The sequence below is a fragment of the Phyllobates terribilis genome, unplaced genomic scaffold (genome assembly GCF_046119375.1).
Source record: "Phyllobates terribilis strain yellow unplaced genomic scaffold, ASM4611937v1 Scaffold_1__5_contigs__length_1240528914, whole genome shotgun sequence".
Lineage (NCBI taxonomy): Eukaryota > Metazoa > Chordata > Amphibia > Anura > Dendrobatidae > Phyllobates > Phyllobates terribilis.
In genome coordinates, this window is record NW_027362761.1 from 579,881,092 (window position 1) to 579,894,833 (window position 13,742).

Below are 13,742 nucleotides of genomic sequence, written 5' to 3' on the forward strand. Positions count from 1 at the left end.
ATACACACAGTAACATACACCCATCCCCTCATAATACACACAGTAACATATCCCCATCCCCTCATAATACACACAGTAACATACCCCCATCTCCTCATAATACACACAGTAACAAACACCCATCCCCTCATAATACACAGTAACATACACCCATCCCCTCATAATACACACAGTAACATACACCCATCCCCTCATAATACAAAGAGTAACATACCCCCATCTCCTCATAATACACACAGTAACATACACCCATCCCCTCATAATACACACAGTAACATACACGCATCACCTCATAACACACACAGTAACATAAACCCATCACCTCATAATACACACAGTAACATATATCCATCACCTCATAATACACACAGTAACATACACCCATCCCCTCATAATACAAAGAGTAACATACACCCATCCCCTCATAATAAGCACGGTAACATATCCCCATCCCCTCATAATACACACAGTAACATACACCCATCACCTCATAATACACACAGTAACATACCCCCATCCCCTCATAATACACACAGTAACATACTCCCATCCCCTCATAATACACACAGTAACATATACACATCCCCTCATAATACACACAGTAACATATCCCCATCCCCTCATAATACACACAGTAACATACACCCATCACCTCATAATACACACAGTAACATACACCCATCACCTCATAATACACACAGTAACATACAACCATCCCCTCATAATACACACAGTAACATACACCCATCCCCTCATAATACACAGTAACATACACCCATCACCTCATAATACACACAGTAACATACCCCCATCCCCTCATAATACACAGTAACATACACCCATCTCCTCATAATACACACAGTAACATACACCCATCCCCTCATAATACACACAGTAACATATCCCCATCCCCTCATAATACACACAGTAACATACCCCCATCTCCTCATAATACACACAGTAACAAACACCCATCCCCTCATAATACACAGTAACATACACCCATCACCTCATAATACACACAGTAACATACCCCCATCCCCTCATAATACACAGTAACATACACCCATCACCACATAATACACACAGTAACATACCGGGATCCCCTCATAATACACACAGTAACATACCCCCATCCCCTCATAATACACACAGTAACATACCCCCATCCCCTCATAATGCACAGTAACATACACCCATCCCCTCATAATACACACAGTAACATACACCCATCCCCTCATAATACACACAGTAACATACCCCCATCCCCTCATAATACACACAGTAACATACCACCATCCCCTCATAATACACAGTAACATACACCCATCACCTCATAATACACACAGTAACATACCCCCATCCCCTCATAATACACAGTAACATACACACATCCCCTTATAATACACACAGTAACATAAACCCATCACCTCATAATACACACAGTAACATACACCAATCCACTCATAATACACACAGTAACATCTGCCCATCACCTCATAATACAGACAGTAACATACACCCATCCCCTCATAATACAAAGAGTAACATACACCCATCCCCTCATAATATACACATTAACATATCCCCATCCCCTCATAATACACACAGTAACATACACCCATAACCTCATAATACACACAGTAACATACCCCATCCCCTCATAATACACACAGTAACATACACCCATCCCCTCATAATACACACAGTAACATACCCCCATCCCCTCATAATACACACAGTAACAAACACCCATCACCTCATAATACACACAGTAACATACATTCATCACCTCATAATACACACAGTAACATACACCCATCACCTCATAATACACACAGTAACATACAACCATCCCCTCATAATACACACAGTAACATACACCCATCCCCTCATAATACACAGTAACATACACCCATCACCTCATAATACACACAGTAACATACCCCCATCCCCTCATAATACACCCAGTAACATACACCCATTCCCTCATAATACACACAGTAACATACCCCCATCCCCTCATAATACACAGTAACATACACCCATCCCCTCATAATACACACAGTAACATACACCCATCCCCTCATAATACACACAGTACCATACACCCATCCCCTCATAATACACACAGTAACATACACCCATCCCCTCATAATACACACAGTAACATACACCCATCCCCTCATAATACACACAGTAACATACCCCCATCCCTTCATAATACACACAGTAACATACCCCCATCCCCTCATAATACACAGTAACATACACCCATCACCTCATAATACACACAGTAACATACCCCCATCCCCTCATAATACACAGTAACATACACCCATCTCCTCATAATACACACAGCAACATACACCCATCCCCTCATAATACACACAGTAACATATCCCCATCCCCTCATAATACACACAGTAACATACCCCCATCCCCTCATAATACACACAGTAACAAACACCCATCCCCTCATAATACACAGTAACATACACCCATCACCTCATAATACACACAGTAACATACCCCCATCCCCTCATAATACACAGTAACATACACCCATCACCACATAATACACACAGTAACATACCCCCATCCCCTCATAATACACACAGTAACATACCCCCATCCCCTCATAATACACACAGTAACATACCCCCATCCCCTCATAATGCACAGTAACATACACCCATCCCCTCATAATACACACAGTAACATACACCCATCCCCTCATAATACACACAGTAACATACCCCCATCCCCTCATAATACACACAGTAACATACCCCCATCCCCTCATAATACACAGTAACATACACCCATCACCTCATAATACACACAGTAACATACCCCCATCCCCTCATAATACACAGTAACATACACACATCCCCTTATAATACACACAGTAACATAAACCCATCACCTCATAATACACACAGTAACATACACCAATCCACTCATAATACACACAGTAACATATACCCATCACCTCATAATACAGACAGTAACATACACCCATCCCCTCATAATACAAAGAGTAACATACACCCATCTCCTCGTAATATACACATTAACATATCCCCATCCCCTCATAATACACACAGTAACATACACCCATAACCTCATAATACACACAGTAACATACCCCATCCCCTCATAATACACACAGTAACATACACCCATCCCCTCATAATACACACAGTAACATACCCCCATCCCCTCATAATACACACAGTAACAAACACCCATCACCTCATAATACACACAGTAACATACATTCATCACCTCATAATACACACAGTAACATACACCCATCACCTCATAATACACACAGTAACATACAACCATCCCCTCATAATACACACAGTAACATACACCCATCCCCTCATAATACACAGTAACATACACCCATCACCTCATAATACACACAGTAACATACCCCCATCCCCTCATAATACACACAGTAACATACACCCATTCCCTCATAATACACACAGTAACATACCCCCATCCCCTCATAATACACAGTAACATACACCCATCCCCTCATAATACACACAGTAACATACACCCATCCCCTCATAATACACACAGTACCATACACCCATCCCATCATAATACACACAGTAACATACACCCATCCCCTCATAATACACACAGTAACATACACCCATCCCCTCATAATACACACAGTAACATACCCCCATCCCTTCATAATACACACAGTAACATACCCCCATCCCCTCATAATACACAGTAACATACACCCATCCCCTCATAATACACACAGTAACATACACCCATCCCATCATAATACACACAGTAACATACCCCCATCCCCTCATAATACACACAGTAACATATACCCATCACCTCAAAATACACACAGTAACATACCCTCATCCCCTCATAATACACAGTAACATACACCCATCCCCTCATAATACACACAGTAACATACACCCATCCCCTCATAATAGACACAGTAACATACCCCCATCCCCTCATAATACACACAGTAACATACCCCCATCCCCTCATAATACACACAGTAACATACTCCCATCCCCTCATAATACACACAGTAACATATCTCCATCCCCTCATAATACACACAGTAACATATACCCATCCCCTCATAATACACACAGTAACATATCCCCATCCCCTCATAATACACAAAGTAACATACACCCATCACCTCATAATACACACAGTAACATACAACCATCACCTCATAATACACACAGTAACATACAACCATCCCCTCATAATACACACAGTAACATACACCCATCCCCTCATAATACACAGTAACATACACCCATCACCTCATAATACACACAGTAACATACCCCATCCCCTCATAATACACAGTAACATACACCCATCTCCTCATAATACACACAGTAACATACACCCATCCCCTCATAATACACACAGTAACATATCCCCATCCCCTCATAATACACACAGTAACATACCCCCATCCCCTCATAATACACACAGTAACTTACACCCATCCCCTCATAATACACAGTAACATACACCCATCACCTCATAATACACACAGTAACATACCCCCATCACCTCATAATACACAGTAACATACACCCATCACCACATAATACACACAGTAACATACCCCCATCCCCTCATAATACACACAGTAACATACCCCCATCCCCTCATAATACACACAGTAACATACCCCCATCCCCTCATAATGCACAGTAACATACACCCATCCCCTCATAATACACACAGTAACATACACCCATCCCCTCATAATACACACAGTAACATACCCCCATCCCCTCATAATACACACAGTAACATACCCCCATCCCCTCATAATACACAGTAACATACACACATCACCTCATAATACACACAGTAACATACCCCCATCCCCTCATAATACACAGTAACATACACCCATCCCCTCATAATACACACAGTAAAATAAACCCATCACCTCATAATACACACAGTAACATACACCAATCCACTCATAATACACACAGTAACATATACCCATCACCTCATAATACAGACAGTAACATACACCCATCCCCTCATAATACAAAGAGTAACATACACCCATCCCCTCATAATATACACAGTAACATATCCCCATCCCCTCATAATACACACAGTAACATACACCCATCACCTCATAATACACACAGTAACATACACCCATCCCCTCATAATACACACAGTAACATACCCCCATCCCCTCATAATACACACAGTAACATACACCCATCACCTCATAGTACACACAGTAACATACATCCATCACCTCATAATACACACAGTAACATACACCCATCACCTCATAATACACACAGTAACATACAACCATCCCCTCATAATACACACAGTAACATACACCCATCCCCTCATAATACACACAGTAACATATACCCATCCCCTCATAATACACACAGTAACATATCCCCATCCCCTCATAATACACACAGTAACATACACCCATCACCTCATAATACACACAGTAACATACACCCATCACCTCATAATACACACAGTAACATACAACCATCCCCTCATAATACACACAGTAACATACACCCATCCCCTCATAATACACAGTAACATACACCCATCACCTCATAATACACACAGTAACATACCCCCATCCCCTCATAATACACAGTAACATACAACCATCTCCTCATAATACACACAGTAACATACACCCATCCCCTCATAATACACACAGTAACATATCCCCATCCCCTCATAATACACACAGTAACATACCCCCATCCCCTCATAATACACACAGTAACAAACACCCATCCCCTCATAATACACAGTAACATACACCCATCACCTCATAATACACACAGTAACATACCCCCATCCCCTCATAATACACAGTAACATACACCCATCACCACATAATACACACAGTAACATACCCCCATCCCCTCATAATACACACAGTAACATACCCCCATCCCCTCATAATACACACAGTAACATACCCCCATCCCCTCATAATGCACAGTAACATACACCCATCCCCTCATAATACACACAGTAACATACACCCATCCCCTCATAATACACACAGTAACATACCCCCATCCCCTCATAATACACACAGTAACATACCCCCATCCCCTCATAATACACAGTAACATACACCCATCACCTCATAATACACACAGTAACATACCCCCATCCCCTCATAATACACAGTAACATACACACATCCCCTTATAATACACACAGTAACATAAACCCATCACCTCATAATACACACAGTAACATACACCAATCCACTCATAATACACACAGTAACATATACCCATCACCTCATAATACAGACAGTAACATACACCCATCCCCTCATAATACAAAGAGTAACATACACCCATCCCCTCATAATATACACATTAACATATCCCCATCCCCTCATAATACACACAGTAACATACACCCATCACCTCATAATACACACAGTAACATACCCCATCCCCTCATAATACACACAGTAACATACACCCATCCCCTCATAATACACACAGTAACATACCCCCATCCCCTCATAATACACACTGTAACAAACACCCATCACCTCATAATACACACAGTAACATACATTCATCACCGCATAATACACACAGTAACATACACCCATCACCTCATAATACACACAGTAACATACAACCATCCCCTCATAATACACAGTAACATACACCCATCACCTCATAATACACACAGTAACATACCCCCATCCCCTCATAATACACACAGTAACATACCCCCATTCCCTCATAATACACACAGTAACATACCCCCATCCCCTCATAATACACAGTAACATACACCCATCCCCTCATAATACACACAGTAACATACACCCATCCCCTCATAATACACACAGTACCATACACCCATCCCCTCATAATACACACAGTAACATACACCCATCCCCTCATAATACACACAGTAACATACACCCATCCCCTCATAATACACACAGTAACATACCGCCATCCCCTCATAATACACACAGTAACATACCCCCATCCCCTCATAATACACAGTAGCATACACCCATCCCCTCATAATACACACAGTAACATACACCCATCCCATCATAATACACACAGTAACATACACCCATCCCCTCATAATACACACAGTAACATACACCCATCCCCTCATAATACACACAGTAACATACCCCCATCCCTTCATAATACACACAGTAACATACCCCCATCCCCTCATAATACACAGTAACATACACCCATCCCCTCATAATACACACAGTAACATGCACCCATCCCATCATAATACACACAGTAACATACACCCATCTCCTCATAATACACACAGTAACATATACCCATCACCTCATAATACACACAGTAACATACCCCCATCCCCTCATAATACACAGTAACATACACCCATCCCCTCATAATACACACAGTAACATACACCCATCCCCTCATAATAGACACAGTAAAATACCCCCATCCCCTCATAATACACACAGTAACATACCCCCATCCCCTCATAATACACACAGTAACATACTCCCATCCCCTCATAATACACACAGTAACATATCCCCATCCCCTCATAATACACACAGTAACATATACCCATCCCCTCATAATACACACAGTAACATATCCCCATCCCCTCATAATACACAAAGTAACATACACCCATCACCTCATAATACACACAGTAACATACAACCATCACCTCATAATACACACAGTAACATACAACCATCCCCTCATAATACACACAGTAACATACACCCATCCCCTCATAATACACAGTAACATACACCCATCACCTCATAATACACACAGTAACATACCCCCATCCCCTCATAATACACAGTAACATACACCCATCTCCTCATAATACACACAGTAACATACACCCATCCCCTCATAATACACACAGTAACATATCCCCATCCCCTCATAATACACACAGTAACATACCCCCATCCCCTCATAATACACACAGTAACATACACCCATCCCCTCATAATACACAGTAACATACACTCATCACCTCATAATACACACAGTAACATACCCCCATCCCCTCATAATACACAGTAACATACACCCATCACCACATAATTCACACAGTAACATACCCCCATCCCCTCATAATACACACAGTAACATACCCCCATCCCCTCATAATACACACAGTAACATACCCCCATCCCCTCATAATGCACAGTAACATACACCCATCCCCTCATAATACACACAGTAACATACCCCCATCCCCTCATAATACACAGTAACATACACACATCACCTCATAATACACACAGTAACATACCCCCATCCCCTCATAATACACAGTAACATACACCCATCCCCTCATAATACACACAGTAAAATAAACAAATCACCTCATAATACACACAGTAACATACACCAATCCACTCATAATACACACAGTAACATATACCCATCACCTCATAATACAGACAGTAACATACACCCATCCCCTCATAATACAAAGAGTAACATACACCCATCCCCTCATAATATACACAGTAACATATCCCCATCCCCTCATAATACACACAGTAACATACACCCATCACCTCATAATACACACAGTAACATATCCCCATCCCCTCATAATACACACAGTAACATACACCCATCCCCTCATAATACACACAGTAACATACCCCCATCCCCTCATAATACACACAGTAACATACACCCATCACCTCATAGTACACACAGTAACATACATCCATCACCTCATAATACACACAGTAACATACACCCATCACCTCATAATACACACAGTAACATACAACCATCCCCTCATAATACACACAGTAACATACACCCATCCCCTCATAATACACACAGTAACATATACCCATCCCCTCATAATACACACAGTAACATATCCCCATCCCCTCATAATACACACAGTAACATACACCCATCACCTCATAATACACATAGTAACATACACCCATCACCTCATAATACACACAGTAACATACAACCATCCCCTCATAATACACACAGTAACATACACACATCCCCTCATAATACACAGTAACATACACCCATCACCTCATAATACACACAGTAACATACCCCCATCCCCTCATAATACACAGTAACATACAACCATCTCCTCATAATACACACAGTAACATACACCCATCCCCTCATAATACACACAGTAACATATCCCCATCCCCTCATAATACACACAGTAACATACCCCCATCCCCTCATAATACACACAGTAACAAACACCCATCCCCTCATAATACACAGTAACATACACCCATCACCTCATAATACACACAGTAACATACCCCCATCCCCTCATAATACACAGTAACATACACCCATCACCACATAATACACACAGTAACATACCCCCATCCCCTCATAATACACACAGTAACATACCCCCATCCCCTCATAATACACACAGTAACATGCCCCCATCCCCTCATAATGCACAGTAACATACACCCATCCCCTCATAATACACACAGTAACATACACCCATCCCCTCATAATACACACAGTAACATACCCCCATCCCCTCATAATACACACAGTAACATACCCCCATCCCCTCATAATACACAGTAACATACACCCATCACCTCATAATACACACAGTAACATACCCCCATCCCCTCATAATACACAGTAACATACACACATCCCCTTATAATACACACAGTAACATAAACCCATCACCTCATAATACACACAGTAACATACACCAATCCACTCATAATACACACAGTAACATATACCCATCACCTCATAATACAGACAGTAACATACACCCATCCCCTCATAATACAAAGAGTAACATACACCCATCCCCTCATAATATACACATTAACATATCCCCATCCCCTCATAATACACACAGTAACATACACCCATCACCTCATAATACACACAGTAACATACCCCATCCCCTCATAATACACACAGTAACATACACCCATCCCCTCATAATACACACAGTAACATACCCCCATCCCCTCATAATACACACAGTAACAAACACCCATCACCTCATAATACACACAGTAACATACATTCATCACCTCATAATACACACAGTAACATACACCCATCACCTCATAATACACACAGTAACATACAACCATCCCCTCATAATACACACAGTAACATACACCCATCCCCTCATAATACACAGTAACATACACCCATCACCTCATAATACACACAGTAACATACCCCCATCCCCTCATAATACACACAGTAACATACCCCCATTCCCTCATAATACACACAGTAACATACCCCCATCCCCTCATAATACACAGTAACATACACCCATCCCCTCATAATACACACAGTAACATACACCCATCCCCTCATAATACACACAGTACCATACACCCATCCCCTCATAATACACACAGTAACATACACCCATCCCCTCATAATACACACAGTAACATACACCCATCCCCTCATAATACACACAGTAACATACCCCCATCCCCTCATAAAACACACAGTAACATACCCCCATCCCCTCATAATACACAGTAACATACACCCATCCCCTCATAATACACACAGTAACATACACCCATCCCATCATAATACACACAGTAACATACACCCATCCCCTCATAATACACACAGTAACATATACCCATCACCTCATAATACACACAGTAACATACCCCCATCCCCTCATAATACACAGTAACATACACCCATCCCCTCATAATACACACAGTAACATACACCCATCCCCTCATAATAGACACAGTAACATACCCTCATCCCCTCATAATACACACAGTAACATTCCCCCATCCCCTCATAATACACACAATAACATACTCCCATCCCCTCATAATACACACAGTAACATATCCCCATCCCCTCATAATACACACAGTAACATATACCCATCCCCTCATAATACACACAGTAACATATCCCCATCCCCTCATAATACACAAAGTAACATACACCCATCACCTCATAATACACACAGTAACATACACCCATCACCTCATAATACACACAGTAACATACAACCATCCCCTCATAATACACACAGTAACATACACCCATCCCCTCATAATACACAGTAACATACACCCATCACCTCATAATACACACAGTAACATACCCCCATCCCCTCATAATACACAGTAACATACACCCATCTCCTCATAATACACACAGTAACATACACCCATCCCCTCATAATACACACAGTAACATATCCCCATCCCCTCATAATACACACAGTAACATACCCCCATCCCCTCATAATACACACAGTAACATACACCCATCCCCTCATAATACACAGTAACATACACCCATCACCTCATAATACACACAGTAACATACCCCCATCCCCTCATAATACACAGTAACATACACCCATCACCACATAATACACACAGTAACATACCCCCATCCCCTCATAATACACACAGTAACATACCCCCATCCCCTCATAATACACAGTAACATACACACATCACCTCATAATACACACCGTAACATACCCCCATCCCCTCATAATACACAGTAACATACACCCATCCCCTCATAATACACACAGTAAAATAAACCCATCACCTCATAATACACACAGTAACATACACCAATCCACTCATAATACACACAGTAACATATACCCATCACCTCATAATACAGACAGTAACATACACCCATCCCCTCATAATACAAAGAGTAACATACACCCATCCCCTCATAATATACACAGTAACATATTCCCATCCCCTCATAATACACACAGTAACATACACCCATCACCTCATAATACACACAGTAACATATCCCCATCCCCTCATAATACACACAGTAACATACACCCATCCCCTCATAATACACACAGTAACATACCCCCATCCCCCCATAATACACACAGTAACATACACCCATCACCTCATAGTACACACAGTAACATACATCCATCACCTCATAATACACACAGTAACATACACCCATCACCTCATAATACACACAGTAACATACAACCATCCCCTCATAATACACACAGTAACATACACCCATCCCCTCATAATACACAGTAACATACACCCATCACCTCATAATACACACAGTAACATACCCCCATCCCCTCATAATACACAGTAACATACACCCATCCCCTCATAATACACACAGTAACATACCCCCATCCCCTCATAATACACAGTAACATACACCCATCACCTCATAATACACACAGTAACATACCCCCATCCCCTCATAATACACACAGTAACATACCCCCATCCCCTCATAATACACACAGTAACATACCCCCATCCCCTCATAATACACAGTAACATACACCCATCCCCTCATAATACACACAGTAACATACACCCATCCCCTCATAATACACACAGTAACATACACCCATCCCCTCATAATACACACAGTAACATACCCCCATCCCCTCATAATACACACAGTAACATACCCCCATCCCCTCATAATACACAGTAACATACACCCATCACCTCATAATACACACAGTAACATACCCCCATCCCCTCATAATACACAGTAACATACACACATCCCCTTATAATACACACAGTAACATAAACCCATCACCTCATAATACACACAGTAACATACACCAATCCACTCATAATACACACAGTAACATATACCCATCACCTCATAATACAGACAGTAACATACACCCATCCCCTCATAATACAAAGAGTAACATACACCCATCCCCTCATAATATACACATTAACATATCCCCATCCCCTCATAATACACACAGTAACATACACCCATCACCTCATAATACACACAGTAACATACCCCATCCCCTCATAATACACACAGTAACATACACCCATCCCCTCATAATACACACAGTAACATACCCCCATCCCCTCATAATACACACAGTAACAAACACCCATCACCTCATAATACACACAGTAACATACATTCATCACCTCATAATACACACAGTAAAATACACCCATCACCTCATAATACACACAGTAACATACAACCATCCCCTCATAATACACACAGTAACATACACCCATCCCCTCATAATACACAGTAACATACACCCATCACCTCATAATACACACAGTAACATACCCCCATCCCCTCATAATACACACAGTAACATACCCCCATTCCCTCATAATACACACAGTAACATACCCCCATCCCCTCATAATACACAGTAACATACACCCATCCCCTCATAATACACACAGTAACATACACCCATCCCCTCATAATACACACAGTACCATACACCCATCCCCTCATAATACACACAGTAACATACACCCATCCCCTCATAATACACACAGTAACATACACCCATCCCCTCATAATACACACAGTAACATACCCCCATCCCCTCATAAAACACACAGTAACATACCCCCATCCCCTCATAATACACAGTAACATACACCCATCCCCTCATAATACACACAGTAACATACACCCATCCCATCATAATACACACAGTAACATACACCCATCCCCTCATAATACACACAGTAACATATACCCATCACCTCATAATACACACAGTAACATACCCCCATCCCCTCATAATACACAGTAACATACACCCATCCCCTCATAATACACACAGTAACATACACCCATCCCCTCATAATA